At 36.3% G+C, this 25154-nt stretch overlaps 2 long non-coding RNA genes across 2 annotated transcripts in view; both read right to left on the bottom strand.

Moving 5' to 3' along the window:
- Nucleotides 1–12293, bottom strand: part of LOC106998165 (uncharacterized) — a 48894-nt gene extending 36601 nt beyond the window's left edge. Inside the window, exons 1-2 of the long non-coding RNA XR_013416986.1 lie at nt 12160–12293; nt 10656–10814 (exon numbers count right to left, since the gene is read on the bottom strand). This is a non-coding gene — a long non-coding RNA (uncharacterized LOC106998165). The remainder of the gene's footprint in view (nt 1–10655; nt 10815–12159) is intronic.
- A 40-nt stretch (nt 12294–12333) lies between these two features.
- Nucleotides 12334–25154, bottom strand: part of LOC144340714 (uncharacterized) — a 74761-nt gene continuing 61940 nt past the window's right edge. Inside the window, exons 2-3 of the long non-coding RNA XR_013416985.1 lie at nt 17863–17984; nt 12334–13486 (exon numbers count right to left, since the gene is read on the bottom strand). This is a non-coding gene — a long non-coding RNA (uncharacterized LOC144340714). The remainder of the gene's footprint in view (nt 13487–17862; nt 17985–25154) is intronic.

The raw sequence follows: 25154 nt of genomic DNA, 5'->3' as shown, positions 1-25154 counted from the left end.
AAACGAGAACAAAATTCTAGGGAAAATAAAATGCTATGCAAATGGTGAAGAATAATCATTTATCCTATATAGCTCATTGGTAAATAGCTTTATACATATATATGCTATTTTTAATAATGTGAATACTTATCACCTATTTAACCAAAATTATGATATATTGAGGGGCTAGGGAAACAAAAAATGAATGAGAAAGAGGTGGAGTGACAGAAGTTAAATGTTAATTTTCCATAGTAGAAAGTCATTATGTATTGCTTAAAATTAAAAAACCAAAACTAACAGTAAGCATATTATTTAAAGGAACAGAGGTAAGTAATAAAGGAAATAGCTAAAAGAGAATAAAGTAGTTGCTTGCAGGAAAGAAAACTGGCGTTGGGAGAGGTAGGCACTTTATTGCTATTCCATAAAAATAATACAAACCTATTGAACTATTTGCCCATGTTACTTTGATGTAGAAAAAAAAGAAAAATAAATTGTAGTAAAAATAACAGGGCACTCATAATCTTGAAAAAATGAATTTGATTAATAGATATTTTCCATCCTAATTTGATAAAATATTTGTGGACAGCAGTGTCAAGCTTTGGCCCAGTTGAAAAAATAAAATAAAATAAATTAATTAAATAAGATGGAACTTCCTAAAAAAGAAAATAAAGAGGAATGTTTCTTTATCTTCTACTAGAACAGTGGTTTGTTCGGATTTTTTTTTTTTTAGGAAACACAGCTTTACTGGCCGAGGACTGCCTTTCCTGTGGAAGGAAAAGTTATGCTAAGCCGAATGCTAAAGTCAAAGAGCTGCAGAGCCACGCCTGCTGTTTTCAATTAGCATGCCAGTCCCAATGGCATGTCCGGCAGACGGTGTTTTATTAAGGGTTGGTCATCTCCTCCTCCAAGCCACGTGAACAGCCTGCGGTTCTACATGCTTCCTTTGACCTTCCAGTCCCTCTGGAGTTGTGTGACCGCTGGAAGCTGAAGCCACAGCTGTCTGCCACTTGACTCCCAAAGCTCAGTGTGATCTGCAATCTTCCCTTGGGACAGAGAAGGAAAGCATGTTGATGGAAAGAAATGGCTCTTCCTGAAATAAAATAGTTTCTTTTCCTCGAGCATGTTTGAGAACTTAAATGAAGGTAATGAACATACAGAGATGTGGAAGGTGGTCATGTAACAATGCTCAGCAGGAATCAGGTGGGAAGTTCTGGTCCTCTCAGCTAAGGGACGGGTTCTGGGTTAAAGGAGAGTGGCTTTTTACGAATTAGGATGGCAATCATACCGAAAAGCTTGGCATATATGACTCTGGAGAAGAGTGAGCAGACCTGGAATTTAGCCTAAAGAAGAGAAGGTTGAGGGTGATTTAAAGAGGAACTCTGGAGCAGGAAATGTCATTATATTAGGAATGAGGACCAGATGTTCTCAATCTCGTCAGCGCACAAAGTCGAGACAAAGAATGACTTTATAGAATAAAGCAGAACTTCATGATCGTTGTCAAACAGTGGAATGGGGTGTTCGTGGAGGCTGTGGAATTCTCTATAAAAATAATTCCTTTGTCTCATATGAGCATTTGTATGTAAGTTTGCCTTAAGCATTAAGATTAATGAAACAATCTGTAGGGGGTCCCCTCGTGAGTGTTATTTACATGACAACAGTCTTTCAGATAAATAAGGAAAAAGGGCCCTTGGAAATCCTACTGATAGTAATCCCTGGATCACACAGCTATAGGGGCCTGAATGAACAGTACAAACACATTTTCTTGTTTTTTCCTTCTATTCTCTTTCCAGTTTCCTGTACATGTTGATAAACATGTTGATTACACTGATCAGAGTAACAGAGGGACAACAATCCCTCAATTGCATCCTTTCACCACTTTGTTCACCATTATTGTGTTGGAGACAGAAAAGTTTATTACTTAAGACAAATATACCTTAATGTCTTAGACCTTCTTTGCAATGAAATGAAGTTTTGTTTTGATGCTTTTAAGATATTCAGTGAGATGACAGGAGTAATTTACAGGTTTGAATAAAAACATTCCTTTTATTTTTCTTAAATGGTATGGCAGTAATATAATGTATGGTTAATTCTTCCATTTGATCTAATACTTACTTGATATGTAATTTTACTTTAAGTCTTGCAAAATATCCATTCACCTTTAAGATGGAAATCCACAAGACCCACAAGACTTGGACATGTCATCTCAGAGAAATTTTAACAAACAAACCAATAATGTATTGGTGACTGTAAGTCACTGTAATCTGTAGTTAGAATAAGTAATTTTCAATTTATATTTCCTATGCTTCAAATCAAAGCTAACATTTTAATTAGTAAAATGACCATAAAAAAGAGGCTGATAGCTAATTACTACTGATTACTACACTGTTAGCTGATTAACGAGTTCAGTTAGTAAGATAGGTATGAATTTTGATTAGTTAAACTCATCTGTGTATCTTTCAATGAACTAAATTACAATTCTGTTTATTAACCTGCTGCAATTTTGGTGAAGTTTTTATATTATTTAACAAAGAAATGGTATTCAAAGGAAAGGAAAAACTACAAATATATAAACTAAATTGATAAATATACAAATAATATAGAGCTATCTTCTCTTTGCGTAATGACAAAAGTTAATACGATGACATTTTTCTTGCACCCATCAACACAGAATCACTGCACTTACTTACCAAATAATTTTTTAAGAAATAAATAAGCAAAATTTCTAGGAATGAAAGGGTCTTGAAATCTATATTTTATCCATCCCTCTGCTTCTAGTCAAGGTTGAATTTAAAGCTGTCTCATAAGATGGCTGGCTCTTAAATCAACTAGCAAGCAGGAAAAGGAATGAGAAGTTATAGGAAGGAGTGTGAATAGCCAATATCACCATATTTGTGTCACAGTACCACCAGGGTTAAAGAATCTTAGGTGCCAATAACTTGTTACTCAGAGTATCAGAAGCTGTGCTGCCCCCAAACTACATAAGCAGCCCAGAAGCCAGAACAAGTGATAGCACCTTGAGAGTTCTTTTAAGGAATACAAAAGTGTTTGCTGTGGAAGGGGTTCAAATATTTTAGGTATATGAATTGATAATTTTATATCCCTAAATCTAAAAGAAATAGGTAGTGTTCTATTTTTATTAGGCTGCTAATAATCCATAGTTGGGATTATTATTTTGGCACCAGGTGGTTATGTCTACCTTCAAACTTTATCAACCTAAAGAGTAATGAGACCAAAATTTCTGTGGCTCAATTACTACAGTAACCCAGAATTATCTCTATATGATTGGAATTAATATTTGTACCATAAACTGTCTTTTTGTGCACCCCACTGTAGAAGATATGGTGTAACAGAGCACTATATCATAGGGGAAAAAACTTCACTACAAAAAAACCTTGGTGGTTTGATGACAAATTAGGGTGTAATGAGAAGAACGGATGTAAGTGAGGAAAGGTGGAGGAAAAAGTATGACTGCAAAGTTCCTGGCTTGAGAGGCAGATAGACATGGTGCCCCAGCTGCTGCCCAACATTAGAATGGAAAGACAGTCTGAGGGAGAAGAAATGAGTTTTGTTTAAAACTGTTGTATTTTAGTTACTTACACGGCTTCTTCAAAAAAAAAAAAAAAATGTTCTAGGAAGTACAAAATTAAGATTGAACCACAAGTGGGAGGAGAATATGTAAGTCTAAAATGTAGTGTGTGAAAAGCATTGGATTGGAGTAGAAGCTTTCTGCGGCAATGCACACTGGGAGGCTGGACAAAGAGTCATAAGCAGATTGTTGGAAAAACAAGAGTTGAAAGAAATTGAAAAGATAAGGAAGCACAGCAATGTAGAAGCTTTATTTCTGTATCATTTTCTGTATTTTTATATTTATGTGATTCTCCATGAAACCTTTCTTTAAAATTATTTTATAAAGGAAAATTGCACAAAATTATATGCTATTTGATAATATAATACTACAAATTTATAACGACATATAAAATCTTAAGAGGTTATTATGCCCTCTTTATGAAAATATCATAGAAAAAGAGTTCAAGGAAGAGGTGGTCTAAACTATTAAGAAATATCTGTTTGTAATTAACCCATATGAAATCAGAACTAATTCATAGTAGATGAACTCAAAAAGTACCTACATGATTTTTTTATATTTTTTCCATAAGAAATATAGCTGAAAATAGAGACAGAATTAGTCACAAATTTTTATCAAATATGCGATTTTTATTAAAAGTGCCCACTGACTTGGCTTTAATTCAAGAAGAAAGCAATTCCATGGCAAACTTAATTCTCTAAATATAATATTTAGGCCTGGGTTATTTCCTTTTTTTTTTTTTTTTTTTTTGCTTTCCTCTTTTAAACTTTTCCTATTCAGTTTCCAAGTTTCCCAGACAGGTACAACTTTGTAATCCTTTCAGTATATCTACATAATCTCATTTGTTTGACAACTGTCAATCGTTTGTCAGTATTTGAAATACACTTTAAGCTGCTTTAAAATAAATGGAAGCAGAAAAAATTTGACTATGTAAAATGAAATAGGATAAAACTTTTCTTGAGTATAATTTAATAATATTGATCATGTTCTCGGTGACTTTTAAACCATTCGACAGTTCAAAGGTGAATTTCTGGCTGACCAGACTCAGTTATATTCTGAGGGGAACCATGTGCTGCTTAGTAATTTCTAAGACTTTTTACCTTAAAATCAGTTAAAGTTGGATCTTTACGGGGTTCTGTTTTTCTTGGGACTCAAATACAAATCCATATTTACATTTTTGTTTTTGTTTTCAAGACAGATGCTCACTCTGTCATCCAGGTTAGAGGGCAGTTGTGCTATCTCCTCTCACTGTAGCCTTGAATCCCGGGCTCAAGGACCCTTTCACCTCGACTCCTGAGTAGCTGGGACTACAGGCACACACCACCAAACCCAGCTATTTTATTATTATTATTATTATTATTATTATTATTACTACTACTTGTTGGACAGACAAGGTCTACACTATGTCACCCAGTCTTGGTCTTGAACTCCTGGGCTCAACCAATCCTCCTGTTTTGGCCTCCCAAGGGGCTGGGATTACAGGCGTGAGCTACCGCACTTGGCCCTATTTGACTGTTTTGAAGATTTTCCTGGGCGTGTTTTGTGGTATTAAAATACTATTATGTACAGAATTAACAAAAAAAGCTTCCTTTAGTATACCATATTTCACAAATCCCCAAATAGTTTTAATATACTCAAAATTAGCATTGAATTTTTCGCATGATTCATGTGTAATTTTATTAGTGGCCTCATTCGGTAACACCTCCATAATGGTGGACACGGAATTTGTCTCTATGCTTAAAGGATAATTTTGGAAGTTGGAGTCAATTTCATTATCTGGGGGCTGATTAATGCTAATGGTGGAGACAAACAGTGAGACAACACATTTGGGAACTTTTAAGATTTTTCCTAAATACCCAAAAGTCAACCAAAAAAAAAAAAAAAAAAAAAGAGCAAGAGAGAGATTTAATGCCTGAAAAAGTAACCAGAGGACACTATTCTGTGTAACAAAGTGCTCCCTGCTCTCAACTATTGACTCTGTAACAGTCCTCCCTGTTGGGAGGTGAGGGGATGGCTCTCCAGCATTCTTAATGTTGTCTTCTATGTGGAGGAATCCCACCAGTGTGATGTTCTTAGCCTCTCTCTACTCCTTCATTTATTTCTCTTCAAAAAGACACAGCATTCAATCTGATGGGTAAATCCAAAAGAAACTAGATACATATAAACTAATCTATTTCTATCCCCATTTATTTTGGGAAGAAGGCATCTGGCAGTCCAGTACTTTTTGTAACTGGGTAGGTTAAGTTTATCTAGTTCTGAGGATCAGTATTTGGAAGTTCACTTGCCCATACATTTAAACCATATTCTATTTTATTAGCTTCATTGGGAATTATTTTGTTTTCCATCTGACTTACTCTGTTGTCCTACTTCTCAGTTAGTTCATAAGCCAAACAGAATAGAGAGTTGTTGAGAACTGAGCCTGTTAAACATCAACACTCCTCTCCTGGCTAACAGTCTCTTATTCATGTTTTCGTACAACAAATATTGATGAAGCCTTTGCTGCATATTGGATCCTGCACTCGGTGCTGTAGGTGGTGAGAAGGTGAAGTCAGTCCCAGCTCTAATCTAATCCTGGCTTATGTCTATCTTCTGAGAGTGAATTATAGGGTCAGCTCTCAATCCAGACAAAGCCATTATGTTGGCTGTGAAACTGGAGGAATTAAGTGAGGAAAGGAAGGGAGCATGGGCTTTAATTTTGCCTTGTACAGCTCCTACTCCAATAATTGACAAAAGATAAATTTATTAAATGTAAACAGGTCAGACTAACAGAAAATCTTTTTGTTCATGATTTATGAAAGTTTATTTGAAATTTAAGGTCTTTGTGAACTAAAATTATATTATTTTTACATTTTTGAATGATGCCTACAGAATCATACTTTTGTTCCCAAATGTTTAATACTGCCTAAATAAATGTTTTGATCAAATCCATTTGACTATTTTTGCTTTAATTGTGATTTGGGTTGTCTATGAACTCCTTCCTCTTCCATCTTGTTTCCTTTATCCCAGTGATAGAAAATTGAAACAAGCTTTCAACTTTGTTTAACAAGTAGAAACAAGTTTGCTACTTCTTTCTTAGTCTACTCACTACGTAATTGACAACTGACCAGATTATGAATCCTTACCTCCTTTATGACTGTCTCCTAAATGAGTTGTTTCTGCTTCTTCACTGAGCTTTCCTAAACAGCCTTACAAAATTTAGGGGAAAAAATAAAGGGAACATGGATGAATCTTGGGACTCTCTTAACAGTAGGCCTAGAATAGTACAGAAATAACATCTTTGCAGAATGTGTTGTTAAACAGCCCGGGAAAAGGGATGGAGGCTTTCCCAAAACCCAAACAATGTTTCTTCCACCTGGAACCCATACCATTATTTTGCCTGAGAGACCAACCTGTTCCAAATTCCTCTTTCATTCCAATCTACTGCCAGGCCAAGGTCTACCCAAACCTGTCTGTCACCCATAATGAGCTGGATAATGTCAGTGGACTGGGATGAATTTCTGTTTTCTCAAAGATACTCCGTTCCAAGAAATATAAGACCTTTTTTTTTAACTATGTGAACAGTAAACGTATGTACTGTTTATAGAGCATGCCAAAATAGTTTAAAAATGATACTATGGAAAATTATTAACCAAGCACTTTGCAACTTTTCAAGATAGAATTTAAATGCAGTTTCAAGCACTCTCATTTAAAACACTTTTTATCTGTTTCTGACGGTGACTGGTTTTGACTCTGCTAGGAAAATCTCAGGATGGAAATTTCCTGAGCTGACAGTAGGTCATGCTGAATTAGAGACATCACTCATGTGGGGGGAGGGGGTAGCAGTTAAAGAATGTAACTGAATTTATTTCTCGTTAGTTATATATTCATAAAAGCATTGAAGAGTAACTTTCTAATTTCCCAGTTTTAAAAACAATGGATCAGTTTTTCTATTCCGCTTCTCCTAATACGATGGTAGCAAAGAGGTACTCAAAGGAAGCTTCAACTCACATCATGTTTCAGAACTTTTTTTCCTAAGAATGTTGTCCTTTTCTTTTCTTTTCTTCCCCAAGTCCCAATTATCTTTTCCATGACATATGATTGTGATATCAAAAGCAGATATATTGTACTCTACAAATGGACCTCTAACATTTAAACCTAATTAAGAGGCACACAGAATTTCACTGGAAATTCTGACTCAGGCAGGCTGAAATATATACCCCATCTGTGCTTACCCTTTATCTACCAGTGTGTTCTTAGTTAAGAAAATTAGACTATTCCTTTGCCACTAGATATTTTTGTTCACTACTCACATTAGTGGGCACCTTAAAAACTGAAATTTTAATACGGGGATAACAATTAATTTAATCCAGTGCTTGAGAGGAGGCCAGGAATTGAAAGCAAAAGGAACTTTGATTCTTTTTGGTAACTTTCATTCCTCTCTTAGCTTTTAACAAGGGAAGTTCTCTCTTGTGCTCCTTTCCTGACATCATCTTTAACTTTGTTTGCTCTTATCCTTTCTTTTGAAAATTTCCCCCAATTCAATGTAACTGTATTAATCAGCTATAGCTACTATGATACTACATAACAAACCACTCAAAAGTTCAGTGCACTGAAACCACAAGTGTTTATTTCCTCTTCTACAGGTCTGTGGTTTGTTTGGGATGGTTCTGCTGCAGGCTATGAGTTGACTGTGCTTCATCCCAGGCTTCAGGTTAACTACAAATGGGCTTTGTATGTCTCCACATACCCCTAGAACCATGAGCTATCCAAGTCATGTTCTCATCACAGTGGTTCACAGAAGACCAAGGAGGCAAGCAAAAAGCTAGGATGTCTCTTAAGATCTTGGCTCAGAATTCCATATTCGTTGGCCAAAAACTTCATGTGGCCAAACCCAACATCCTTGGAATAGAGAAATCTCCACTCATGGTCATGCACTACCAGACACATGGCAGGAGGGAGAATTGAGAAAAATGACTGAATCTATAGTGATCAATGGAAGGTAAAATATTCCATTGTTTCTGGACTCCACCTCAGGCTGCACATTAAATGTGATGTGACTTGCCACTGGTGTTATATTATACAATAGGTTCCATTAAAAATAAATGTTACATTTAAGACAATGTTGTATTTTAGAAAATGATTCATACACATTTTATCAACCTCATGTAATAATGCCAATTACAAATGAACACATAGGATTTCATAGCCATTCATACAGATAGGCAAGCATTCTCAGAAACATTTGTCTTTCTCTTGTATTCATCAAACATAATTATACTTCCCAAACCCCAGTACATCCTTGGATATTGCAGTGATTTTCCTTTATTCTCTCTAACTCTTATTCCATGGTTTAGGCATGGAATAAGGAAAGTTATACAAAAAGTTACCTAAAAAAATAAGAAATTAGAAAGGGAAAATGTAACAAAAAGCAAGTGCTAAGTAAATGGGATGAAACAGCTCTGACAATACTCATTGTGAGTCTATGCAGATCAAATAGACTAGAATCTGAGGTCTCTATTCAGTCCCAAGTGAGCCTTAAAAGACATTACAAGGAAATGAATGGGTTCATCACAATTAATTCCTACTATCATCTTAAACCTGGAATTTAAGATATGTCACCAAAACTGGTAATGATAAAGTCTCACTAACTAGTCAGGAGCCAACTCTAGTGACTGAAACAGTAATCTGATACGTATTCGGTGCCTGGAAAATAAGCAAGCACTCATAAATGTTTATCATTATTATTCCTTTTATTATTGTATATGAGTTACTGTGCTACATGCTACAGATAAAGTGGTGGGCAAAACACATATGGGTGCACTCTGCAAATTGTCAGTGGCTAAACTCAACATTTGGTCTTAAGACTATCAGGTAGACCTATACACAATGAATCTTGTTTAAGAGTAGTTTTTGTGAAAATTACTTAATGTTTTTAGTTCCCTGCATATTCAATTTGAATTAACAACAGACTATGGCTACAATGGAAAATTGTTTTACTGATATTTACTGATAGGTTAATTAATAGAGATATATTTCCCAAATAGGTTAATTAATAGAGATATATTTTCCTAAAAAGGGAAGGCAATCACCCCACTTTGCTCTTGACAAGTCAGTAAACATATGGAGAACGATATTAAGTTTATGTTACCAAGTATTAACATTTTCAGAAAATTAATGAACAATTGAACCATTCACAGAAGAGGGCACCCAAAAGGGTAATTTATCTGGAAATATTTGTATAAGGAAAAGATGAAGGGACAAGTGACTTTAATCTTAAAGAAGAGAAATAATTTTTAGATAACTTTCTTAATAAGTGTTTAAAAGGTTACTGTGGTCAATATATTATTTTGTTACCATAGAGGCTAAAACTTGCAGTGAAGACAGAACTGATTGTGTTTAGTATAGCTGTAACTATGATTGTCATATTTAAACAAGAAAATAGATACCTATATAACTTGATATATTTTTTTCCTGGAAATATTCAGGAAATGCTCAATAGTATGAAGAGTTATTTAAAATTTTATTGTTTCAGGCTACAATTCTATGCTACTAGTTTTCCAAAGGAACATGCATATATCCTGACCCACTCATTTATTCATTTCTTTAGTTTTTAATTCAACAAATATTCTTCGAAAATTTACTAAATTTTGTGCAATGATCTTAGCATCAGGAATATAGCAGTAAAGAAGAAAAACAAAATCATTGTCCTCATGAGCCCTACGTTCAAGTAAGTGAAAAATTTGTAAATAAATAATCTCATATTATTATAAATTCTATTAAGAACATGTATTTAAAATTGTTTCAAGAATGTCAAAAACGCATGTTTTGTGTGTGCCCACTCCCCATACCAACTCTATCACTTTCAGTCTCTTTTCATTTTCATGCTGAGATCTAAATGTTTAAGTCACGATATGGTGTGGCAGAGGAAGGACTGAAATATGCACTAGATAGATCTGGCTTCATCCTTGGCACGGCTATTTACTAGCTATGTGAGCTTAAGCAATTTACTAGCAACATATCTTTGACCCTCACTTTCCTTATTTATAAAATGCAGGGAAATGCTGATAGCATTTGTACAAGGATAAAATGAGATGACATGTGAGATAATTACCTTTTTGATAGTTTTTATTGGTAGCTCCCACCATCACCACTCTTCTCCACAAATTTACATATTCTCTTCCCCTGCCTTACTTGAGGCTGAACTTCAGGGACTGCATCTCCTGGTTTCCCTTGTTGATTGGTTCCCAGTTCAGTTCAGCGATTGGAAGCACTGGCAGGAGATTGGCGAATACAAAAAAGAGAGGTAAGAGTATTTCTTCCCTTATGTTTCTATGAGTTGGCAGGTATATTTAGCACTAGCCGCATCCCTCCAAGACCAATGCTTCAACCAGATGGCCCATATTTTTAATAATCCTAGCTCCCTCTGTGCTTGAGTAACTTCATTTCCTCCCTGACCTTTCTGTCCTTGGAGTAATGTTTTCTTACTGATGTGAGTCCATGGATGCCTCACTATCCCTTCACCCCCCACACACATCCATAAGTAGTCCTTCATTAAAGTCTCTGCATTTGAACCATCTGGGAAGAATCGTTTCCTGTAGGGATTCTGAATAATACAGTATTTACTACCAGGAATAGCCACATAAAGTAGCTCCTTAATAGGTTATTCAGAAGCTGGTTTGTTAAGTGTTGGATGCAGGCATTATCTTCCTGAAGGAAAATAGGAGATAGGTAATGGCTTGCTGTGGTATCATAATTACTCGGATTATTGCCAGCGCTGGCATAGGATGGAGGATCAGGTATCCAATTCCTGTTGCATTTCATTTATATGTCAATACTGGTAATTATAAAAAGTATGGGCTGGCTACCTACTTATGACTATGCAGGGAGCTCAAACAAACAAACAAACAAAAAACAAGAAAAGTGCACAGCAACTTAAATTTCAAACACAAAGCACTAGTGGAGAACTAGACAGCTCCTATAGTGAATCTTAAAAGAATCCCTTATATCTCGTAACTGCAGGACAGACATGCCTGAAGACTGGGCCCCAATGTATAATTGTGTAAGTAGCAGAATTGCTGCATTTTATAAATATACATCATTACCAAAGCACTTATGATAAGTTTAGGGCATTGGCTGAGAAGTTGCACTGCGAGACTGGGGATAAGGATATTTGGATAGGATAGACCCATTTGAATGTGTACACTTTGATTTTCCAAATCAACTCAAGATTGTTTTGCAAAAAGAAGGAACCTTTCTTTCCTGGTATTAGAAAAATAAACTTCCTATGTAGAAAGACCTTTCAATGACCTAATCTGCGCTTTTGACTCACAAAGGGATGCCAGTTCTTCTCAAAAGCCACCCCCCCACACACACTATCTCTCATTGCCTCTGTACCCATAACTAGAGTTATATCTCAGCAGCCCTCAGGTATAGAATTGATAACCCTATTTCATAAAGAGACAGTATGTATCATAAAACTTAAAAGATCTTTTAAAACTGAATAATCATGAACCTTATAAACTGTGTAGGGATGGTTTCTAAGAGTGTTATACTGAAGAAGACAAAATACAATGGTGAATTGAACCAATTCATCAATAGATAATATATGCACTTACCCAGTATTTTGAATTAGTGTGCCAGCCAAGGCAACTGTAAGCACCTCTAGTAGTTGTCTTTGTTGGCTACTGAAGCCTGGATTTAATGAAAAACAACATTTCATGATATTAATCTGCCAGAACTTTCTTGATCTAATTGGAAGAAAAAAAAAAAAAACACAAGACTTTAAAGAATTAAGGTCTTGAGGCTGATTTATTATATGCAATGTATACACCTTCCTTGTCTGTCCATCACGATATCCAGAGAACACTGTACCTTTTTCTGTGAAGGCATTAAAAAAATAATACTCTTTCCATCAAAGCAAATAAGAAAATTCACAAAGAAGAGAATAGCATCTTCAGAAAGTTTTGAAGTGGCTCTTTGACAAACTGAAAATAAAGGTGGGGGATGCTGCCATTGTATTAGGATCTCTCATTTCTTGTTTATGAGAGAAGAAATCTCTCATTTAAATGAGAATAATGGAATCCTGGGGTAGGAAAGGCCATGTGGTAGTGCTTAACCTTCAGAGAAAAGGTGGTTGCAATTACCATAATCAGTCACAGAGATGGGGTGGCAATCAGTGTTTTGACCTGCAGGAATCTGTGGCGGTGGCTAATGACAATGTTCCCTGTAATAAAGTGGATGGGTGGTTGATGAGGTATTACTTGATCTATATAATTGCAAAAAGTGTATGTCTTCTAAACAGCAATCTGGCTTGAGTTGCCAAAGAGACGGGGGTGGATTCATGACCTCTTATAGCCTCTCACTCAGTTTCTAGACCTAGGAAGTTTTTGAGGACCCTGCAAATCAACCCCAGGGAAAATGGTTAGATGGTCTTTGGAGAATGACTGTGAATTATCAACAATTTTATCTGATTTTAGCTGTTATTCTAAAAGTGATATCTAGACTGGTGAAAATTAACATAGCTCCTGCTTAATAGGATAGCAACTATTCAACTGGCAAACATTTTTCTTTTCTCATCCCTAGGGACACTATACGAAGTCTCCAGCACATACAGGGCATATACATAGAATTTTGGAGCAAAGCAACAATTCGTCCATTTGAGAAGCAGCTGTCAGGAGCATCACTTCTGTGTCCGGAATTGGTGGGTTCTTGGTCTCACTGACTTCAAGAATGAAACCACGGACCCTCGCAGTGAGTGTTACAGTTCTTAAAGATGGTGTGTCTGGAGTTTGTTCCTTCTGATGTTTGGACATGTCCGGAGTTTCTTCCTTCTGGTGGGTTCATGGTCTCTCTGGCTTTGGAGTGAAGCTGCAGACCTTCGTGGTGAGTGTTACAGCTCATAAAGGTGGCACAGCCCCAAAGAGTGAGCAGCAACAAGACTTACTGTGAAGGGCAAAAGAACAAAGCTTCCACAATGTGGAAAGGGATGCAGGCTGGGGCAGTCTGCTTTTATTCCCTTAACTGACCCCAGAGCTAGACCCACATCCTGCTGATTGGCCCATTTTACAGAGAGCTGATTGGTCCGTTTTGACAGGGTGCTGATTGGTGCATTTACAAACCTTGAGCTAGACACAGAGTGCTGATTGGTGCATTTACAATCCTTTAGCTAGACACAAAAGTTCTCCAAGTCTCCACTAGATTATCTAGACACAGAGCACTGATTGGTGCATTTACAAACCTTGAGCTACACACAGGGTGCTGATGGGTGCGTTTACAATCCTCCAGCTAGACATAAAAGTTCTCCAAGTCCCCACCAGATCAGTTAGATACAAAGTGCTAATTGGTGCATCCACAAACCCCGAGCTAGACACAGAGTTCTGATTGATGCATTATAATCCTCCAGCTAGACATAAAAATTCTCCAAGTCCCCACCCTACTCAGAAGCCCAGCTGGCTTCACCTAGTACATGCTAACCTGGGACTGTAGGCGGAGCTGCCCATCAGTCTCGCTGTGCACCCGCACTCCTCAGTCCTTTGGCGGTGGATGGGACTGGGCACGGGGGAGCAGGAGGTGGTGCCTGTCAGGGAGGCTTGGGCTGCGTGGGAGCCCATGGCAGGGCAGGGCTCTGGCATGGTGGGCTGCAGGTCCCGAGCCCTGCCCTGCAGGGAGGTGGCTGAGGCCCGGTTAGAATTTGAGCAGGGCAAAAGTGGGCGGCACTGCTGGTGGACCTGGCGCACCCTCCGCAGCTGCTGGCCCAGGTGCTAAGCCCCTCACTGCCCAGGGCCAGCAGCGCCAGCTGGCTGCTCTGAGTGTGGGCCCACTGAGCCCATGCCCACCGAACTGGTGCTGGTCTGCCAGCGCCTTGCACAGCATCTGTTCCCGCCCACGCCTCTTCCTCCTCACCTCCCGGCAAGCAGAGGGAGCCAACTCTGGCCTTGGCCAGCCCAGAGAGGGGCTCCCACAGTGCGGGGGGGGGGGGGCTGAAGGGCTCATCAAGTGCAGCCAGAGTGGGCGCTGAGGCGGAGGAGGCGCGGAGAGCAAGCGAGGGCTGCCAGCACGTTGTCACCTCTCACTTCCACTGTAAAAAGTGCTAAAATCTAGTGTTTGGGGTTTTGAATGCATGAACATCTAGCTAGAAACCACATCTCAACCTCCCTAGTATCCCCTTCCCACAGGTTGCATAGATACGCGGGAACCCAGCTTCTACCATACGGAAGAGGATCATATCCTAGGAGTAGCAAATGCTATAAATATAAGTTTCTGAATAATCACCTGCAACAGAGCTGCCCCAGCAGCCCACACTGGCCAGACATTTCATGAGAGATAGAGAGAGAGAGAGAGAGAGAGAGAGAGAGAGAGAGAGAGAGAGAGAGAGACAGAGAGAAACTTACCTACTATTTAGGCCACTGTATTCTGAGGTCTTTCTATTTCACCAGCTGAGCTTTTACATTACCTAATATTCTGTGAATGCTGCTGTTGCCCTCATTCCCTTCTTCCTCCTGCTATTACCAGAATGAAGTCTTCACTTTCCTTTCAACTTAACTAATAAACAATCATAAACCTAAAGAATACCAGATGTCATTTTTACCTATTAATTTGGGAAATAATATTTAATAACATTCAGTATGAGAGATGATGTATAAAATAGAACTCTCACAGTTAGTAGAATGACAAATTGATACAAACCCTATGGAGGATAATTTGGCATAATCAATCAAAATTTTGAAGGTAGGTAGTCTTTGATCCAGCAATGCCATCTAGGAAGCTGTTGTACATGTACACGAAGTTGTGTTTATAAGAACATTGATTGCAGCATTGATTGATGCAGCAAAAATGCTGGTAATAGCTTAAAGTTATCACTGGGACAAATATTAAACTGAACTAGTGTCTCTATTATGAAATCCCATACCACTATTAAGTGAATGATACAGGTCTACACATCTTGATATAGAATAAACAGGCCAGGTACGGTGGCAGACGCCTGTAATCCCAGCACTTTGGGAGGCCAAGATGGGCAGATCACGAGGTCAGGAGATTGAGACTATCCTGGCTAACATGGTGAAACCCCATCTCTACTAAAAATACCAAAAACAAAACAAAACAAAAAAAAAAAACAAAAAAAAATTAGCTGGGCGCGGTGGCAGGCACCTGTAGTCCCAGCTACTCAGGAGGCTGAGGCAGGAGAATGGCCTGAACCCAGGAGGTGGAGCTTGCAGTGAGCCAAGATTGCGCCACTGCACCCCAGTCTGGGTGACAGAGAGAGACTCCGTCTCAAAAAAAAATAAAAATTAAAAAAAAAGAAGAAACATAGAAAACTCTCCACAGTGCTGCATGAAAAAAGCAAGGTACAAATTATTTGCAAATAAAAGTATATAAATATATATACTACACAGATAAGCATACACACACACACACACACACACACACACAGAGAGAGAGAGAGAGAGAGAGAGAGAAAAAGAGAGAGAGAGAGAGAGACATTAAATGATAGACAACACACAAATCCTAGAAGGAACATCAACCCCCTTAATGCACTCTGGGGAAATTTCATTTTTAGCTGTTTATATGTAAAACTGTCTTGAATTTTATATAGTAACAATAATTAAAAACAACAAAAATAAACTATTAGGCTTAAAGAACTTAAAGGGGTTGGTGAAATTCCAGGTTCTGCTTTGGGGAAATTTATTCTAAATCTAGTAATTACTTTCCCTTTTTAAAGAGGAAACTTATGCCCCCGGAAATCTTTTACACCTCTTAGGATAAACATTATCATTGTTGGCTAACTTGCAAACGAATTTCAGAAGTAAATAATTTCTTTTTTCTCAAAGTAAGGTGTTGATTCATCTTAAAAAATCCAAGATTTAAAAATCTGAGAGGAAATTTTGTAAAACAATCATTTATAATTGATGTGGTAAATCATTCTGGATAAACGTCTGGTTTATTTTTAGTTCAATTAATATCAGGGATAGAAAGAAAAACCATCCACAAGCTTACTGATGTTCACAATAAGTATTCTAAAAGTTGCTTAGTAACAGTGGCAATTTACAAGCTCACTAACAACCCCAAGTTTATCCTATTCCCTGTATAAACTTTGTCAAGTAAACCTAATTTTATTCCTAAAGGCACTATTTCTATCCAAAGAATTACATTACATTTCTACATTTGCTTCTCTTTGATTATTTCTTTAGTCTTACTGCTTGAGGAAAGTAAGAATGTCACGGATAACTTCTTCTCTTCTTCCTGTTTTATGTAAAAAGTTACAACTAAACCTGGAGTACTTCACCTCAACAGACTTATCAAGAGAATGGTTATGAATGGGTATGTGTCAGGTATTTTCCCTCTTCCTACCGTTCACAAGATGAATCCTTATCTAGTGTTACATTTAAGAGCAATGCTTACACATCTTATGAATCAAGGTTGCTCTTGCTTCACAGGGTGATTAAGACTTTTCTTTTTGCACACTTCTACTGTTCTCAGCTTGGATGTGGGGCATTTTCCAGGGAGTGACCTTTGCTTTGAAGTTGCCTCTCCAATCCTGTTTCCCTTTTCTTCTGGGAGGATAGAGAGGGCCTGCTTTTCCAGTTTGATTTATTCCGAGAAGAAAAATATTTCCTTTGAATTTATTAGAGCTTTTTGGTTTTTGTCACTTAGTATTGGCATGAACTTTTTTGTTTGGGCTTTGGTTTTGGTTTTCTTGCACAGAAGCAATTGCATTAAGATAGTGGTTTTCCAATTGTGGTCCCTGACCAGCAGCATCTGTATAACTTGGGAACTTATGAAAGGACAGATTCTCAGCTTCATCTCAGATTTACTGAATCTAAAACTCCACCCAGCAGCCAGACTGGACTGATCAGTCTTCATTTAAACAAGCTTTCCAGCTTATTCTGCTGCATGTCTAAGTTTGAAACCAGCACCATCACTCCCCCTACCACCACATGAAATAATATGAAAGGGGCTTAACATTTTAACATATTGCAAGTATACCTGAGCGATTTACACTTGGAAAATGGGACATTATGTTGGGCTAGATTCTGGACACAGTATGGGGTTATCAGAAAAGGTGTTCTCAGTTTGAGTGCTATTGGCCACAGGCATGGAGGGGTGGACATGGGGACTGAAGTGTCCATTTCTTTACTCTTTTGTTTAAGTACTCCTTTACCAGGAAGTACTTGAACCTTGGTATTTCAAGTATGTTCTGAGGACCAGAATCATCAGCTTTTCTAAAAATAGAAATTAGTCCGAGAATGTGCATTTCAAGTAGTTCACCTGATGATTCATATTTACATAAAAATGAGAAGAGTCATTGACCCAGTGAGTACCTGGTGGCCTTTAGTTCAATGTCAAGGTGCCTCTTCTTGCACTTGGTTTTGATTCATGCTCTTCTGATACTTGAACTTCTTTACTGGATTTCTGGCATGTTGCACTTATTTTCATCTGTTATCTAAGTTAAATAAATGTGGAATTGTTGGGTCAAAGACTGTCTTTTAAACATTGATAGACACTACATAATTGTTCTCCACAGAATGGACCCCTTTATCTTTTCATCAACAATTTGTAAGGGTTCCAGTTTTTTCCAACCATCTGCCATACTGCATAATTTTTAAATATTTAATTTTTTCCAAAACTAAAGGTGAAAAGTCTTATTTTTGTTCTGATTTTTATTACATGTTGGAAATGTTGCTTCTTTTCTGCTGTTTCTGTTTAACTTTATGCCATCACTGATTATCTATTATGTGCCATCAACTTGCAAATTATTTTAAATATATAATAGGTAACACAATAATCCTGCAAGGTATGCTTTCTAGTTTACAATTTAGATCTAAGGATATTCAAGTTCAGAGCAATTAAATCATTTGTCCACTAAGATACACATAGGTTACACACAAATTAAAATTTTATGCAAAAATTAAAAATCAATTCAAACATGCATGTATTTTCTATGAAATTGTGCTGTCTCCCTGTTCAGAAAAGTCTCCCTGTTCATAAGAAAAGTGAGGAATACCATACTTGGATTCAAGAAACTATAAGCAAGAATGTAGAGCTGAAACTAACTCTTATGGGTAAAAAATGTCAAAAAAAAAAATTATGAGCTAAATGCTAGTGTGTCATATAATAAATAAAAAGAAAATGTTACATTCAGATTATGTTTTCCCATTATCATAACTGGTTGAATGTGAAATAAAAGGAATCAATGAGTTCATGGTTTCACTTGTGCAATATTAAAATATTTTTATATAACTAACTTTAAAACTTATTTTCTTCAATAAAGTAACTTGGCTGCTTTGGTGAAATAATACTATCATTAATGATTATGATATTTATTAATTTACTACTATGTGACAGCCACAATTGATGGTCCTTTAGGTATATTAACTAATTTAATCCTCTTATCAGCCCTATGAGGCAGATATTATTGTTAGAATAGGTAGATAGGCAGATATGAGGGAGGCAGGATAGGGCCCCAAAAACTATCAGGAAATTTTCAGGCAGCTGGTAACAGACAGGGATTAAATCCAGAATATAATCCCTTAGCGTAACCCTCCCAGCTTTTTGTTTTTTTAAAACGGAGCCTTCTCTGTCACCCAGGCTGGAGTGCAGTGGCACGATCTCAGCTCACTGCAACCTCCCCCTCCCAGGTTCAAGTGATTTTCCTATGAGACCGAGGCAGGAGAATTCTTTAAGCCCAGGAGTTTGAGGCAGCAGTGAACTAAGATCACTCCAGCCTGGGAAACAGAGTGAGATGCCATCTCTAAAAAACCGAATTCCTTAAAAGGATTGAAATAATAAAATAATTTAAAAAACAGATGTGCCTACATACACACTTAAAAATTTGGAAAGGCCAGGGCAATTAAGCAAGAGAAAGAAATAAAAGGCATACAGGCTGGGTGCAGTGGCTCACACTTTTAATCCCAGCGCTTTGGGAGGCCGAAACACTTGAGGTCAGGACCATCCTGGCCAACATGGCGAAACCCTGTCTCTAACAAAAAAATACAAAAATTAGGCAGGTGTGGTGGCGGGTGCCTATAGTCTCAGCTGGTAGGGAGGCAGAGGTGAGAGAATCACTTGAATCCAGGAGGTGGAGGTTGCAGTGAGCTGAGATCCCACTGCTGCAGTCCAGCCTGGATGACAGAGCAAGACCCTTTCTCACAAAAAAAAAAAAAAAAAAAAAAAGAAAGGAAGAAAGAAAAGAAAGAAAGGGCAGCCAAATTGGAAACGAAGAAAAAAATTAGCTGTATTCACAGATGACATGATCTTATGTTTAGAAAAACCTAAATACTCCACTAAAAAAATTATTAAAACTAATAAATAAATTCAGTAAAGTTGCAGGATACAAAATCAACATAAAAAAATAAGTAAATTTTTATACATCAACAGTGAACAATCTGAAAAAGAAATCAAGAAGAAAATTCCATTTATAATAACTACAAAAAATTAAAATATCTAGGAATCAATCTAACAAAAGAAGTAAAACATCTAAAAAGGAAAACTACAAAACTCTGATGAAAGAAATAGAAGATGACACACACGAAAAATGGAAAGATATTCCATGCTCATGGATTGGAAGAGTTAATATTGTTAAAATGGCAATACTACCCAAAGCAATTTACAGATTCAATACAACCTTTATCAAAATACTAATGATATTCTTCACAGAAACAGAAAATAATCCTAAAATTTATATGAAACCACAAAAACCCTAAATAGCTAAAGCAATCCTCAGCGAAAAGAACAAAGCTGGAGGCATCACACCACCTTACTTCAAAATGTATTACAAAGCTATAGTCACCAAAACAGGGTGGTACTGGCATAGAAACAGACACATGGACCAATGGAATGAAATATAGAATGCAGATTCATGCATATACAACCAAATCATCATTGATAAAGGCTCCAAAACCTTCCAATGAGAAAAGGACAGTTTTTTCAATAAAGGATGCTAGGAAAACTGGGTAACTATATGCAGAAGCATACAACTAGACTCCCACCTTTCACCATACACAAACATCAAATCAAAATGTATTAAAGACTTGAATCTAAGACCTGAAACTATAAAATTACGAGAAGAAAACATTGGGAAATACTCCAGTACATTGGTCTGGGCAAAGATTTCTTGTGTAAAATTTCAAAATCATAGGCAACTAAAGCAAAAATAGAAAAATAGGATTATGTCCAAATAAAAAGCTCCTTCATAGCAAAGGAAACAATAAAGTTAATAGACAACCCACAGAATGGGAGAAAATATTCGCAAACTATCCATCTGACAAGGGATTAGTAATTAGAATATAAGAGGAACTCAAACAACTCAATAATAAAAGAAATAATACAATTTAAAAATGGGCAAAAGATATGAACAGACATTTCTCAAAGGAAGACATATAAATGGTAAACAAATATATACAAAAAAAATTCAGCATCACTAATAATCAGAGAAATGCAAATCAAAATCACAATGTGGTATAATCTCACCCTAGTTAAAATGGCTTGTATCAAAATGACAAACAATAACTGATGCTAGTGAAGATGCAGAGAAAGGTGGACCTCCATACACTGTTAGTGGGAATGAAAGTTAGTACAGCCACTATGAAGAAGAGTATGTAGGTTCCTCAAAAAGCTAAAAATAGAACATGCATTTGGTCCAGCAATTTCACTACTGGATGTATATCCAAAAGAAAGGAAGTCAATATGTCAAAAAATATCTGCACTCTCATGTCTATTGTAGCACTATTCACAACAGCCAAAATGTAAATCAACCTGAGTATCTACCAATGAATAGATGGATAAAAAAAGTGTGGCATATATACACAATGGAATATAATTTAGCCATAAAAAAGAATGAAATCCTGTCATTTGCAGCAAAATGGATGAAACAGGAGGTCATTTTCTTACATAAATAATCCAAGGACAGACAGACAAGCATTGCATGTTCTCACCCATATATGGGAGCTAAAAAAAAAGTGGATCTCATGAAAATTGGTGGGTGGAGGTATATAGGAGAGAAAAAGAATATAAATGTATGTATTTCCACTGAACTGTACACTTAAAAATAGTAAAGATGGCAAAGTTTATATGTATATTTTACTTCAATAAAAAAATTTTTAAATACATCTTGAAATAAACCCACCATACATAATTTTTTCACATATTTACAAAGTGGAGCAATATTTTTAACATAAATACCTAATAAAATTTCTTAATATATATGTTGCTGATTTGCCTTTCTAAACCATAAATTGCTTGAGAAAAAGGACCTGCACAATCTGTCATTGAAAAAATACCTCTTGAGAGCGTAAGTTAGTTAATATATGTCAGGAAATTGATATAGGCAAATACTGAAATATTTTAAAAGGTTTCTCTGGCTGAAGAGTTTTGTTTTTATTTCAACTGCAAACTATTGGCAAATGCAGTTATTTTTACCTAAGATTGGGTATATGATTATTCAGTGATAGACATATGAAAATGTTTTTAATGATGCAAGCAACATTTAACAGTGTCTTAAAAATGACTGCGGATTTGGGCTTTGATGGCTCCTTGTTTTATTATTTTTCTAAGCTAGATTTCTTACCATTAAACATGTGCATTGAACCCAAGTGTCATGAATGAGCATGCCATCTTAGGAAACAAATACATTTCATAAGCTGAACATTTTAAATGTTTTCTTAATTTCATCATATAGTGCTTTGAGATCAAGTATAAGAAGCAAGTCATAAAAGTAGTGCCAAACGTAATTCTTTGGTGGTGAGCCATCTTCTCATTGATTTCATCAATCATTCTTCTTTGTTGTGTTTTGAGGTTAGTTTCTTATCCTTGCAAATTCAAACCCACTTATTGCCCTGATAATAAATTGTATTAATGATGACACCACCTCCAATTTGCCATGTAACTTTGGGCAAAAGACTCAATCTCTCCATGTCATTGTTTGCCACCCATATAAGTGCAATTTTAATATTTTAATTAAATCTGAAACTGTTGATCTAGTCACAGTGTTTTAGTCAATGAAACAACATAGAAAGAGGCCAGCAGATAATTTTCTTTAAATTATAGTCATTTATCTTGCAAAAAATGTACTGTCACATACCAAAAGGAAATATTTACAACTGGCTCAACTATTTTCATTATCAACCCAAAGGTATAAAAAGTACTTACCCACAGGGAATTTAAAGTGCTAAGATTTTGATCACAAACTCTGCTCTCTGGTGTTAAGAAAGTAAATAGGAAGCAGTGACATCAGCAAGATGGCCAACTGGATTTACCTGGTGCTTGTCCCGCCAAAAAAAGGCACTAAAACAATAAATAAACAACTATATTCCAAGTGGACTGACTGAAGAAGTAAGCTGTCTTTGTGTGTGTGTGGAACATTACACTTAAACTGTCAAAACCGAATTTTTAAGTTATCAAGAGAAAAACTTCAATTTAGAAATTGAAATTGAAAATAAAGAAATTCTGATAGACCAAATAGATCTAGCAATCATTTATAGAATACTCTACTTAACAGTTACAGAATCACATTCTTCTCAACTGCACTTGAGACATTCTCCAGAATAGATCATGTTAGGATTCAAGTCTTAACAAATCTAAGAAGAGAGACAGCATATAAAGTATATATTCTAACAATATTGGTATAAAATTAGAAATCAAAAACAAACAAAAAATTTACAAATACATGGAAATTAAACAACATGCTCCCAAATAACCATTGGGTCAATGAAGAAATTAAAAGGTAAATTTCTTGAGTCAAATGAGAATAAAAACATCATATCAAAACCTATGGGACACAACAAACAACAGTTGTGAAAGGGAAGTGAATAGCAGTATCCTCCCACATAACAAAAGAAGAAAGATTTCTAATAAACAATCTGACAAGGAAAGTGAAAAACAAGAAGAAAATAAACCCGAGATTGATATAGGGAATAAAATAAAATAATAAGGCCCAGAGAAGAAATAAATAAAATAGACGGTGCAAAAATAATTCAAAAGATCAATGAGTGAAAAGTTGCTTTCTTGGAAAGAAAAACAAATCTAACACACCATTATCTATAAAAAATTTAAAAAATGAAAAAAGACTCAAATAAAATCAGAAATGAAAAAAGAGACATACAACTGACACAACAGAAATACAAAAAATAGGACTATTATAGACAACTATATATCAACAGATTTGATAAGCTAGAAAGAATTAAATTATAAAAAAATAGAAAATCTGAACAAATTATGAGTGAGGAAGCTGAATTAGTAATAATAATCTTCCATCAGAGAAAAGACTAGGACCTGATGGCTTTACAGATGAATTTTAAGAACTATTGCCAGTTTTTCTCAATCTGTTCCAGAAAATTAAAGAGGTAGGAACACTTCCAAACTCACTTTATAAAGACAGCATTACTCAAACACAAAAACCAGATCAGGATACACACAAAAAACAAAATTGCATACCAGTACCCCTGATGAACGTAGATGCAAAAATTCACAACAAAATACTAGCAAACCAAATTCAACAGCACATTAATAAGATTATTCACACTTCTCAAAAGAAGACATTTATGCAGCCAACAGGCACATGAAAAAATACTCATCATCACTGGCCATCAGAGAAATGCAAATCGAAACCACGATGAGATACCATCTCACACCAGTTAGTATGGTGATCATTAAAAAGTCAGGAAACAACAGGTGCTGGAGAGGATGTGGAGAAATATGAACACCTTTACATTGTTGATGGGACTGTAAATTAGTACAATCACTGTGGAAGAGAGTGTGGCGATTCCTCAAGGATCTAGCACTAGAAATATCATTTGACCCAGCCATCCCATTACCGGGTATATACCCAAAGGAATATAAATCATGCTGCTATAAAGACGCATGCACATGTATGTTTTTTGAGGCACTATTCACAATAGCAAAGACTTGGAACCAACCCAAATGTCCATCAATGCTAGACTAGATTAAGAAAATGTGGCACATATACACCATGGAATACTATGCAGCCATAAAAAAGGATGAGTTCATGTCCTATGTAGGGACATGGATGAAGCTGGAAATCATCATTCTGAGCAAACTATTGCAAGGACAGAAAACCAAACTCCTCATGTTCTCACTCATAGGAATTGAACAATGAGAACACTTGGACACAGGATGGGGAACATTACACACCAGGGCCTGTTGTGGGGACGGGGGAGACGGGAGGGATAGCATCAGGAGATATACCTAATGTAAATGACGAGTTAATGGGTGCAGCACACCAACATGGCACATGTATACATATGTAACAGACCTGCATGTTATGCACACGTACCCTAGAACTTAAAGTATAACAATAAAAAGAAAGATTATTCATGATGATTAAGTGTGATTAATCCAAGGCATGCAAGAATGGTTCAACATAATGCAAATCAATAAATGTGACATAACTCATTAACAGAAAGAAAGCTTAAAACCATACTTTTATTTCCATAGATGGATAAAAAGCATTCAGTAAAATTCAAAAACTCTTCATGATAAAAACTCTCAACAAATTAAATATAGAAGGTATGTACCTCAACACTATAAAGGCTACATATGACAAATTCACAGGTAACATATGAGTAGGCAAAGACTAAAAAGTTATTCCTCTAAAATC

Source organism: Macaca mulatta, chromosome 4, assembly GCF_049350105.2.
Source record: "Macaca mulatta isolate MMU2019108-1 chromosome 4, T2T-MMU8v2.0, whole genome shotgun sequence".
Lineage (NCBI taxonomy): Eukaryota > Metazoa > Chordata > Mammalia > Primates > Cercopithecidae > Macaca > Macaca mulatta.
Note: the sequence above shows the minus strand (reverse complement) of the source record. Positions and strands in the feature narration are given on the sequence as shown.